The 13,153-nt window shown below is 41.5% G+C and overlaps 1 pseudogene; it reads right to left on the reverse strand.

Annotated features, from left to right (window-relative positions):
* Positions 1–8,231: 8,231 nt before the first annotated feature.
* LOC126932931 (protein lin-28 homolog A-like) lies at positions 8,232–8,840 on the reverse strand (annotated as a pseudogene).
* Between the last annotated feature and the right edge of the window lie 4,313 nt (positions 8,841–13,153).

The raw sequence follows: 13,153 nt of genomic DNA on the forward strand, positions 1-13,153 counted from the left end.
GATCTCAATTATATGTGGAATCTAAAAAGTCAAACTCATAGAAGCAGAGAGTAGAATGATGGTTACCAGAGGCTAGGGAGTGGGAACATGTTGATCAAAGGATAGAAAGCTTCAGTTAAACAAGAGAAGTTAGTTCAAGAGATCTATTGTACAACACGATGACTATATTTAATAACAATGTATTGTACTCTTAAAAATTGCTAAAAGGATAGATTTTAAGTGTTCTCACCACAAAAAAAGAGTATGTGAGGTAATATATATGTTAATTACCTCAATTTAGCCATTCCACAATGTATAGATATTTTAAAACAAAATATTATACAAAATAAATATATAAAATTTTTATTAGTGAAAACTATATATTTATATTTAAAAAACTATATATGATAGTGCTTAGAAAAAATTTGAAAACATTGCCTGGCATGCCATAGTGTCATATAAGAACACTTTTTATTTTCATTATTTTAATATATTATATAATATGTAGCAAGAGCTTATGTAACTGAGTAATCAACTCATTTATTGCTATAATTTTTTTTGTTTTGTAACGAAGTTTTTAATTATTTAAATGCTTCTTAGAGTCATATTCTTAAACACAGCTTATGTGATTAGTTCCTTTTTTTTTTTTTTTTGAATCAATATAGTTTTTTGAACAGGCAAAAGCTGGACGCATTCCCAGAATTGAAACAAGACAAGGATGCCTACTCTCACCATTCCTATTCAACATAGTGCAGGAAATCCTAGCAAGAGCAATCAGTCAAGAGAAAGAAATAAAAGGCATAGAACTAGAAGAGGAAGTCAAATCATTGCTCTTCACTGAGGATATGATCCTGTACCTAGAAAACCCTAAAGACTCTGCCAAAAAGTCTCCTAGAACTAATAAAATGGCTTCAGTAAAGTTTCAGGACATAAGATCAATATGCAAATAACTAGCATTTCTGTACACCAATAATATTCAAGCTGAGGGCCAAGTCAAGAATACAATCCCATTTACAATAGCCATAAAAAAAATATCTAGGAATACATCTAACCAAGAAGGTGACATATCTTTATGAAGAGAACTAAAAAACAGTGCTGAAAAAAATCATAGATGACATAAATGGGAAAACATTCCATGCTGATGGATTAGAAGAATTAATATCATTATAATGTCCATAGTACCCAAAGCAATCTAGAGATTAAACATTACTCCTATCAAGCTACCAACATTATTTTCCACAGAATTAGAAAAACTATTCTGAAATTCATATGGAACCAAAAAGAGGCTTGAATCTGAAGCAAATAAAAAAAAAACAACAAAGCCAGTCCAGGCACGGTGGCTCTCCTGTAATCCCGACACTGTGGGAGGCTAAGGCAGGTGGATCACTTGAGGCCAGGAGTTCAAGACAAGCATGGCCAACATGGAAAAACCCTGTCTCTGCTAAAAAATACAAAAACTTAGCTGGGCATGCTGGTGTGCACCTGTAGTCCCAGCTACTGGGAGGCTGAGGCACAAGAATTGCTTCAACCAGGGAGGCAAAGTTTGCATTGAGCCAAGATGGCACCACTGTACTCCAGCCTGGGTAACAGAGTGAGACTGTATCAAAAAAAGAAAGAAAGAAAAAGAACCAAGCCAGAGGAATCACATTACCCAACTTCAAACTATACTACAAACCTACAGTAACCAAAACAGCATGATACTGGCACAAAAACAGACACACAGAACAATGGAACAGAAGAGAGGACCTAGAAATAAAGCTGCACACCCACAACCAACTAATCTTTGACAAAGTCAACAAAATAAGCAATTGCAAGAAAACAAAAATTGAAAGATGGGACCTAATTAAAGAGCTGCTGCACAGCAAAAGAAACTATCTACAGAGTAAAAAGAGCCTACAGAATAGGAGAAAATATTCTCAAACTACACATCCAACAAAGGTCTAATATCTAGAATCTCTAAGGAACTTAAATCAGCAAGCAAAAAACAACCCCATTAAAAAGAGGGCAAAAGACATGAACAGACACTTCTCAAAAGAAGACATATGAGAGGCCAAAAAACATATGCAAAAGTGTTCAACATCACTAACTAGACACAAATCAAAAACACAATGATATCATTTCACACCAGTCAAAATGGCTACTATTAAAAAGTCAAAAAATTACAAATGTTGGTGAGGTTGCAAAGAAATGAGAATGCTTATACACTGTTGGTAGGAATGTAAATTAGTCCAGCCACTGTGGAAAGCAGTTTGGAGATTTCTCAAAGAGCTAAAAATAGAACTACCATTTGACCCAGCAATCCCATTACTGGGTGATATGGTTTAGCTCTGTGTCCCTACCTAAATCTCACCTTGAATTATAATCCCTATAATCCCCACATGTCAAGAGCAGGACCAGGTGCAGGTAATTAGATCATGGGGGCGGTTCCCCCATACTGTTCTCATGATAGTGAGTGAGTCTCAGAAGATGTGATGGTTTCATAAGTGTCTGGCATTTCCCCTGCTTGCACTCATTCTCTCTCCTGCCACTCTGTGAAGAGGTGTCTTCTGCCATGATAGTAAGTTTCCTGAGGCCTCCCCAGCCATATGGAACTGTGAGTCGATTAACTCTTTTCTTTATAAATTACCCAGTCTTGGGTATTTCTTCATAGCAGCATGAGAATGGACTAACACACTAGATATCAACCCAAAGGAAAATAAATCGTTCTACCAAAAAGATACACGGACTTATATGTTCATTGCAACACTATTCACAATAGCAGGGACATGGAATCAACGTAGTGCCCATCAATGGTGGACTGGATAAAGAAAACGTGCTACGTGCACACTATGAAATAGTGTCATGGGGCAGGATGGTCTAGACAGCAGGGGGATGAAGCTTCCCCTGGTTTTCAGGGTTGAAGCTTCCCCCCACCTACTCCTGAACACATCAGGTGCTGGAGCACCTGTGTTCCCATGAGAGCAGCGTGGGCCACACTTGACTTCAAAAGTCCCTCCAGGCTTGACTAAGTACACCAGTTTCATTCTGAACATGCTACTCTAAAACACATCCCTGCTGAACCACAGGAGGATCAGATACTGTGAGCTTCTGGCCTGTTGATGCTCAAGAGCCAGGGCATGCAGGGAAGACTCCAGAACTCCTAACTCTTGCTAACCTTACATCTGGGATTCTTACACCCTCAGCTGAAGAACTCGATGAATTTCAACTTTGAAGAGGTTTTTCTAACACTTTGTCATTTCAACCAGATTCTGCTAAAGTCCTCTGAAATCGGGGAACTGAAAACCAATTACTTGGATCACAAGTTGCCTGTGAAATCTGCAAGGACCTGCTGCCAGGGCTCATGAAACTCCAAAGTATGGGCCGGGCGCGGTGGCTCAAGCCTGTAATTCCAGCACTTTGGGAGGCCGAGACGGGCGGATCATGAGGTCAGGAGATCGAGACCATCCTGGCTGACACGGTGAAACCCCGTCTCTACTAAAAAATACAAAAAACTAGCCGGGCGCGGTGGCGGGCGCCTGTAGTCCCAGCTACTCGGGAGGCTGAGGCAGGAGAATGGCGTAAACCCGGGAGGCGGAGCTTGCAGTGAGCTGAGATCCGGCCACTGCACTCCAGCCTGGGCGACAGAGCGAGACTCCGTCTCAAAAAAAAAAAAGAAACTCCAAAGTATGGCACCTTGGCATGCGGACTACCCTGACCCAGAGGAGACTAGAAGGCCTCAGAAGCCAGGTCTTTGTTCTTCCCTCCTGGTTCCTGTCCCCTTTTCTCCCCGAAAGTGAGTCACAGAAACCAGAATTCTTTTTCCCCAAGGCAGGTCATAGAAACTAGAACGCCTCTCTCCCAAAGCCAGCCATAAAACCTAGCAAGGTCACTCTCTCCCTTCTCCTGGAAGACCCTCATTCCCAAGGGGTCCTGCCTGATACCCAGGGGAAGGGGAATTGTACAGAGTGGCCTTGCTGGGTTTCCCCACTCCATCCATCACCGTTAGGCCAGATCCTTTGAGTCCAATCACATTTCTGCATGACTGTTCATTCATCAAACCTAAATATAAAAATAAAGGTTTTCCCTGGGGAAAAAAAAAAAGAAAACATGGTATGTACACATTGTGGAATACTACGCAGTAATAAATAAAAAAAGAATGAAACCAATCATGTCCTTTGTGGCAATGGATGCAGCTGGAGGCCATTATCCTAAGCAAATTAATGCAGAAACAGAAAACCAAATACCACGTGTTCTCACGTATAAGAGGGAGCTAAATATTGGGTACACATGGACATAAAGAGGGACACAATAGATACTGGAGACTACTAGAGGAAGGAGGGAAGAAGTGGGGTAAGGGATGAAAAACTACCTAGTGGATACTATGCTCACTACCTGGATAACGGGTTCAGTTGTACCCCAAGTCTCAGCACCATGCAATATACCCTTATAACAATCCTGTACATGTATACTCTAAATCAAAAACAAAAGTTGAAAGTTGTTTTAAAATGAATACAGTTTTTACTGTATTGTTAGCTGAACACTAATAATTTTCATCTGTCTGTTTTAAATGTATCTAGCTTTTGGTGTTTTAGGATTTGTGTGTGTGTGTGGAGAGAGTACAAGCGCAGGCTTCTCACATGCATACATTGTGTCGTGCTGAAGTCTGGGCTTTTAGCATCCCCATCTTCTGAATAGTGAACGTTGTACCCAATAGGTAATTTTTTTGAGCCTGACTCTCCTTTTACCCTCCCACCTTTTGTAATCTCCCGTGTCTTATTTCACTCTGTAGGTCCACATGTACTCATACTGTTTAGCTCCCACTTACAAGTGGAAACATGCAGTATTTGACTTTGTGTTTCTGAGATATTTCAGTTAGGATAATGGCCTCCAGTTCCATTAACTAAAATATTCATATATATGTTCATATGTCTGAACTTGCTAACTTCTTGGTGGGAAATTTGAGTGTTTTATAATATATTAGAAATTTTAACTTCTGAATTTTTTTGACAGTTTGAGTACCAATAAGTCTTTATTCATTGTATTTTCCCAGGGAAAGGAGAAGGGAAAGGAGAAGGGAAGCATGTGTTAAAAAAAAAAAAAAAAAAAAGATTAGAAAATGGAAAAGGAAGCACCCAGTACAGCAAAGTCAACCATCAAATAAACACACCCCAGTGATGGGGTCACCAAAGCCCAAAGGGGCTCAGTCTCCTGCAGTTCAGGAATGAGGGAAAGGGATCAGGAAAAGAACAGACAGGTGCAGGCTTTCCTACCCTCCTTCCCCATAAATTCAAGATTTTACACAAAGCTTCGGTTTCTAGCAGTAAACATGGAGTTATATTTGTTCATCTCCTATCAAACAATCTTGTGGTCACTTTGACATAAGTTTATAGCACCTGCATAGAAGTTCCTGAGTGACTTGGATATACATTCATATTCTCTTTCTTGGCCTCCTGACCCCAGTTTCTACATGGAAGGCTCCCAGTTGCATCTCATTACTTTAGGATTAAAAGTTAAGTAGGTTTGATCCGTCCAAAATACAGCAGTGTCCTTTTTTTTTTTTTTTTTTTTTTGAGATGGAGTCCCGCTCCGTCGCCAGGCTGGAGTGCAGTGGCGTGATCTCAACCCACTGCAACCTCCGCTCCGCCTCTCCTCACCCAGCCCAAGCAATTCCCCTGCCCCAGTCTCCTAAGTAGCTGGGACCACAGGCATGTGCCACCACATCTGGCTAATCTTCTGCATTTTAGCAGAGACGGGGTTTCACCATGCTGGCCAGGATGGTCCCAAACTCCCAAACCCATGATCTGCCCACCTCAGCCTCCAAAAGTGCCAGGACTACAGGTGCGAGCCACCGTGCCTGGGCTACAGCAGTGTCTTAAGTGTTTGGCATGTTACATCAAGGAATGGTCGGCCCAGCAGGGTGGCTCACACCTGCAATCCCAGCACCCTAGGAGGCGGAGGCAGGCAGATCACCTGAGGTCAGGAGCTCAAGACCAGCCTGGACAACACAGTGAAACCCCATCTCCACTAAAAATACAAAAAATTAGCTGGGTGTGGCGGGCACCTGTAATCCCAGCCACTCAGGAGGCTGAGGCAGGAGAACCACCTGCACCCAAGAGGCAGAGGCTGCAGTGAGCCAAGACCACACCACTACACTCCAGCCTGGGCAACAGAGCAAGACTCCAACCAAAAACAAAAAAGAAAGAAAGAAATGGTAATGGTCTTGACTGTTGAGAACAAGGGATGGAGGGTTTTCCTAGCTTCTTCAGGATTTTTGCATACATCATTTAAGAGTGGTGGAGACGCTCCAAGCATTAAATGTGTATGTGTGTGGGTGTGTAAGTTTTCTTTTGGGGATGAACAGAAAAGAGGGCAGGGTAGAAGACAAGTTTTTAGGACAGAAGATCTGGTCTAACAGGTAATAGGGGAAGGAGACTACAAAACGAAGGATGGTTCAAGATCCCCACTCTAAGAGGGCCCCCCAAACTAATGTTTCAGATCTTGTTGCCTGGTACAGAACCTTCTGTCAAAGATGCTTTGGCTACTTTTCTCTCAACACAAAAAGAAGTTTGTAAACAAAACCCCCGAAGAACACAGAGAAAGACTAATACATTATATTTACACAAACTAGGCCACCTAGCAATCACCAACTTAGTGAAATCCCATAAAACCCAGATAAATACAGTAATTAGAGGTTGCGGGGTGGGGGGCAGCATTTCGGGGAGACAGGAACCCAGGATCAGACACACACCACAAAGCATTCTATTGCATTTGTCCCGTTTCAACACAGTGAGGTAAGTTTGTGGTGATCTCACAGCATATAAACGAAACCCCCTTTTTCTCCTTTAGCTACCGTGACACTATTAATCACTACTGCAGCAGGGCAGGACACAGGCCCAGGCACCACAAAGCCCTCGTTTATGTGTCTCCCTGGAACCTGAGAATTTTGAAAGGTTAAGGATACCTTACTACATATATCTATCCCTCAACAGTACAGGATTAAGTACAGGGGTATTGGTCTTAAAACGTATCCTCACCAACTCCAGTTTTACGAACACACATACCCTGTCGTGCATAGTAGGCCTAGCCTAATCTGGTGAAGAATGGATCTGGGATGTAAAGCACATCCTGTGCCCTAGGATTAGATAACCCTCACCTAATCTTGGCTCCCTCTCTGGGCCTTTCAGCTGGCCCAGCCTCTCCTAGCCCGTGTACCACCATTTCCTGTTTAGACTAATTCTCAATCTTCCAGTAGGAGGCAATCAAGTCATGGGACAACCCAGTTAAAAACCTAGTCTCCCCTAAAACATGTTGAAGGCAGAGGGGGTTTCAAGAGGATACTATGGCAGAAAAGCCAGCTCTCATTGGCAGAAATGAGGTAGTTCAATAGTCTGTGCACTCCAAGTAATCGCTCTCCACAGTGGCAAAAACGAAAAGTAGTCCTGCTGAGCAGACCTGGAGCTGCTGCTCTCTTATCACAGATTGCTCACGCACCTGAGAACACAGTGCAGGAAATGAGGGCCGTAGACTAACATATACAAAAATACAAAACCAGAATATTTATATTAAGGAAAAAAAAGTTAAAATGCACAAGATACACCATTTGCTCACAGTTGACATCATGGAGAAAGTGGGACCCAAGGTGCAGTATCCAAGAGAGCAAATAAAATCACATTGGCCTAGAATGGGGTGGGGGTAAGCATAGGTGGAGCAGGTCTGCAGTTGCTCCCCCAAACATCCTTTTTGCCATCATCACTATCCATTGCTTGGGACAGTTGCCAGCACCCTATCCCAAAAGTGGGTATGAGGATACAAGATGTGAAAAAAAAAAAAACACTGCCTTACTCCTGAGCGGTTTCCTTTCACAGAATGTAGTGGCTGGGCTCCGTGAATCTGGTCTTATCCTTAATCATTTCACTCTGGCATGGGAATTATTGCATATCCTTCTTCAAAAGGAAAACAACTTCCCTATCCAGGCCACTTTCAAAACCTGGAAACTCTGGAGATGGAGCCTCAGATAAAGCATGCAGGTTGTAGGGTGATTCCCACGTCCTGGTTGCCCCCAGAACTCCCACTTATATTTGGATAGAGCATGGTTGGAGCTCCTTTGACTCACCCTTTCCCCCAACAGAGGGAAGAAAGGGTGACGGTGTGAACCCCAGTCTGAGACACATGGCAGTGCCAAGTACCCCCGGTTCACTCTGTTCCCACTTTCTCCACTCTGCCTGCTCCTCAAAACTTCCTGATAGCAAAGAATAGCCCCCACCCATTGTGACTCAATTCTGTGCCTCCGGGAGCAGGGCAGGGCTGTGGATTTCTTCCTCCCCACAGTAGGTTGGCTTTCCCTGTGCGCTAGGGCCCTGCTGGGCCTTCAGCGGACATGAAGCTACCGTATGACTGATGCTCTGGTAGAAGTGGCACTTCTGGGGCTGGGGTGGCAGCTTGCATTCCTTGGCATGATGGTCTAGACCTCCACAGCTGCAGCACCTGACGTCCGATCTGCGCTTCTGCATGTTCTTCCCCTTTGGCCACCTCTCACTCCCAATACGGAACGCCCCACTGGTCCGGTGACACGGATGGATTCCAGACCCGTGGCTGACTACTTAAAAGGTAGTCAGCCTCACCCTCCTTCGAGCTCAGGAAGCCTTTCAAGTGCAGCTTACTCTGGTGCACAAAGACGTCCACTAGGGGTTTGAGCGCGACCCGGGCGCGGGCGGTCATGGACAGGAAGCAGAACCCCATGCGCACGCTGAACCACTTACAGATGCAGCAGCTGAGGCTCGTACGCCGCCCGCCCGGGCCGCATCTTCCCGCGCCTCCTCGGGTGCCTCTTCTGCTGCCTTGGCGCAGCCACCTATAAACTGCTGGTTAGACCCTGAGCCCATGGTCCTCAGCTAAGCCCGTGGCTCCGGGCCCCTGGTCAGGCAGCTACTGGCCCCAGAGAACTCCGAAGGCCAACATCTGAATTTACTAGAATCCTGATTGTTAAGTATATACTGTCAGTTACAAATTTGTTTACAGAGTTCATAGAACAATGCTGAATTTACCAGACTTAGTATTTTGCTGCAACTAGAAGCTCCAAGGGTTAAGAGGAGGCATGGTTGATCCAGTTAATATCAGATTTAAAAGGTAAGAATGTCCTATTTAGGAGACCCTTCCTTATACACCTATCACTCATTAATTTTCCCAAATAATTTTTGATTTATTAAATATTTTCTTACTTTTATACACAATTCCCAAAAAATATACACAAAAGTCAAAAAATAAATTTTCTTGTCACAAACGGTTAAGTGTAGTATTAATCATATCTCATGTTACACAAAATCTGTGAATTTTGTTTGTTCCCTTTACAACTGAACGTACAGACAATTGATTAAGTCCTGTGGGCACCACGTTGTGGTTAGTTTCTATTCTTCATTCCTAATCTTTTTACACCTTTGAGTCAATTGTGTTATGTTTGTAAGATATGGGCTTTCATCACTTCTATCAGTGCCTTCAATTTTCCTCATCACTCTCCTACTCCTACTTTTCCAATCTTGTCCAGAAGTTTCAAAGGGGTTGTTTATATCCATGGCTTCTTTGGCGCTACCAGCTTTAAAGATCACATAGCCTGGATCTGTCAGGCCCCCCCCCCATCCCAACAGAGAATGACTACAAGTGAAGATAATGTGGGGAGGGTCCATGGAGAGAGTCAAACAATTATGAGAAAAAGACTCCATCCTAGTGTGATCATTTGAACCCCGGAATTCAGACAATTCTATGACCTACTCCTGGAATACTTGGATATATAGTACATAAAAAATCCCTTTTTTGCTTAAATCTTAACCTATTTTAAAATAAATAGATACAGAGAGCCACACAAAATACCACTCTTGAAATCACCTGCCAAGTCAAGAAATAAAACTTTGCCAATTATCTCAGAAGCCCCTTGCATTAGTCTGTTTCACTCTGCTGATACACACCTGAGACTGGGTAATTTATAAAGAAAACTAGGTTTAATGCACTCACTGTTCCATGTGGCTGGGGAGGCCTCACAATCATGGCGGAAGGAGAAAGGCATGTCTTACATGGCAGCAGATGAGAGAGAATGAGCGCAAAGTGAAAGCGGAAACCTCTTATAAAACCATCAGGTCTCCTGAGGTTTATTCACTACCATGTGAACAGTATGGGGGAAACCACCCTATGATTCAATTATCTCCCACTGGGTCCCTCCCACAACACGTGGGAATTATGGGAGCTACAATTCAATATGAGATTTGGGTGGGGACACAGCCAAACCACATCACCCCTCTATATGTCCTGTCTCTATCTCAAAAAAGGAATCACAATCTTGACTTTTATAGCAATAAATTCCTCATTTCTTTATAGTTTTGCCACCCAAATGTGCATCCCAAGCCACTATATTGTTGTCCGTTAAATTCTGTCATTTAAATCCCTTTCATCTATGTGTTCTACCCCCCGCTTTCTTTACATTTGATCTGTATTTGACCTGTCTGCTTTCCCAGTGAAGTTTGCCAATTACATATTCATGACACCGTTCAGCATGTTCCTCTGTACTGTTTTCTGTCTTCTGTTTCCAATTTCCAGCAAATTGGCAGCTAGAGTGAAAGGCTTGATCAGACTCAAGTTCAATGCCTTTAGCAAGACCATAGATGGCATGGGTCTTTAATCTAGTGAAATATAATGTCTAGTGGCCTCTTTCTATTGTGATACAAGCAGCTATTGTGGTTCACAGTCTCATGTTGTAAGCAGCCAATTTCTCCAAAGAAACCCTGCCTTCAAAACGACATATTTGGCATTAGGAATACACATTACTACTGAGCTGGTCATTGTTTCTAGAACTCGTCTCAGTCTTTCCATATTCATGAGTTCATGCTGACACTCTCAACTCAAATTCAAAGCTACAGAGTTTTTATTGTTGTTGTCTTAACTCAATCTTTTCTCAAACTTCTCTTTTCTTGTCTCAGTTGTCTCTATTTTGCTTGAATTGCTCTGACTCTATTCCAAGCCGTTTCATCTTAGAGTGGGGCACTATCCTGGAAGAGAATCCTTGCAAGTCTGTTTCATTGGTGAATCTAGAAGCTAAACGATTCCAGATCCTTCAGCACACACTGTCATTCCCTTGCACTCACCCAATACCGGATTGAACAAAACCCTCTTAGTATTCATTGCTGTTCTCAAATTGGTCTGCTCACTTTATGGTGAACTTCTGTGGGTATTTGGTTCTCCTGTTCTCCACCGATTCCTCTGCTTTCTCTTACATAGATGTTGACACTGTACAGGTCTTGGGTCAAGTGGTTTGTCTTCATGTACTGACTGTGTTTGATTTGTGGGGATAGCCTGTCTCCCGGCTTTGTAATAAACATTGTCAATAGGTTTTTAGTGTTACTATCTAGCTTTGTCTCCTTTTATGTAAGCATTTGGAGACACAACAACACCTTCACTGCTGCCATATTCCTGGGATCACTCAGACTATTTTAAGTAGGTTTTTGCCATTTTAAGTCAAGAGCATATTGACTAACACAGACCCAATCATTTATCTCATTAAAAGCTACCTTACATACACTAACGCCAAACCATTACATTAAAAGAAACTAGCATAATGATAACTTTAAATGCTTATAGTAAACATAGACTCTAAATGAATGGCTAAAAGTGAACAATATACTTTGAAATAAACCTTTTTGTTAGCTAATTTTTTTATGGTCTTTAGTCCTTTAGTGGGTGCTCCTAACATTTTAAAGAAAAATGTCCAGCAGCAGATTTGCAAATTTTCTTTAGCATAAGGCCCATGCCCTAGTTCTGTTAATCAATAGATTTGAGAACACAAATTCAAACCATGTTAAATTACTTCCCTACTACAACTGTTTACAGCAGTTATTTCATCTATTGATTAAACAAAAGAAATAAACTGAGAACTTACTCTACTGTGATCCCTAGAGTTAATGCTGCAGGTGAAACAACTTTATAACGAAGTATTCAGGAACAGAACCTCCTCAGACATGGTTCAAAATTGCTGACTTTATATTAAGTTATGGTAAGTTTTTAGTACAAAATATGAACTAATTTTGAAAATTATCAATGTTATTAATAAGGAAATCAGTAACACACTGGTTCTATTTTATTAAATAATAATTTAGAGTAACTTGAAATAAATCCAGTTATCCTAAAGTCAAGTGCTACTGCCTAGGCTTATCTTTTTTCATAAGGCCAAAAATGGCCACCACTGCTGTTTACAAACAAAAACAGCTTATATTGTGAAAGCCTATAAGCCTCTATCATCTTAAAATCAGTAATATTTAAATAATATTTTTGGGTGAAATTGAGAGAAAAGCCCTGCAGTTAACTCATAATCTCTGCTTTAATTTGTAAAGGAAGTTTCATGCTTATAGGAATTCAATTGCAACAATCATGAGATTATTATTCTCCATTAATATATTCTTCAGAGCTTCTCATAGGCTTTAGTTAAAAGGAGCTACACAGATGTAGGAAATGATCAAGATACTGCTTGGTCTCCATCACAACAAAATACTCCAAAGACCTCTCAAACGACACATGTCCCATTACATTATCCCTTGCACCCTTCCACGTTTATTTGCAGTGTTGAGACACTATATAGCTTCCTGTTAACTTTGCCCTTTTTGCTCAGGGCAAAGCCTCACCTTTTTTAAGATCTCTGCAGCAACTGCTGCAATAAACTGCTGCCTGCTGGGCCATCAAATCGAGATGCCTTGTGAAAAAGAAATGTTCTTTTCTTTTTCAGCTCTTCATTCACATTCCATTATGTGCCATACACAAGACAATTTTTATTTTTAGGCGTGCCCATTATATTAAAAGTAAAGGGCTAATGGTGGAGAGAAAGAACTGAAACAATAGGAACTTTGTAAGAGTGGCTTTTTCTAATTGTTGTTTATAAAAAAATGAAATATAAAACTCCTAACTCTTTTAAGAAAAGTGCAGAAGGAAATGGGGCTTAATAGCAAGAAAATGATATTTTCAACACTTGACTTATTTTCTCCCATTTTAATGTATTGAATTATGTCAAAGACCTGGTAGAAAACTTTAAAAAATCATTTTCTGATGTTATTAAATGAAAATTAATTTCTGCCTATGCATTTGGAACTACGCTTCAACACAGTAAGAAGTCGGTAAATATTAGCTATTATTATTTATATTATTATGACTGACAAACTTAGTT

Source organism: Macaca thibetana, chromosome 12, assembly GCF_024542745.1.
Source record: "Macaca thibetana thibetana isolate TM-01 chromosome 12, ASM2454274v1, whole genome shotgun sequence".
Taxonomy (NCBI): domain Eukaryota; kingdom Metazoa; phylum Chordata; class Mammalia; order Primates; family Cercopithecidae; genus Macaca; species Macaca thibetana.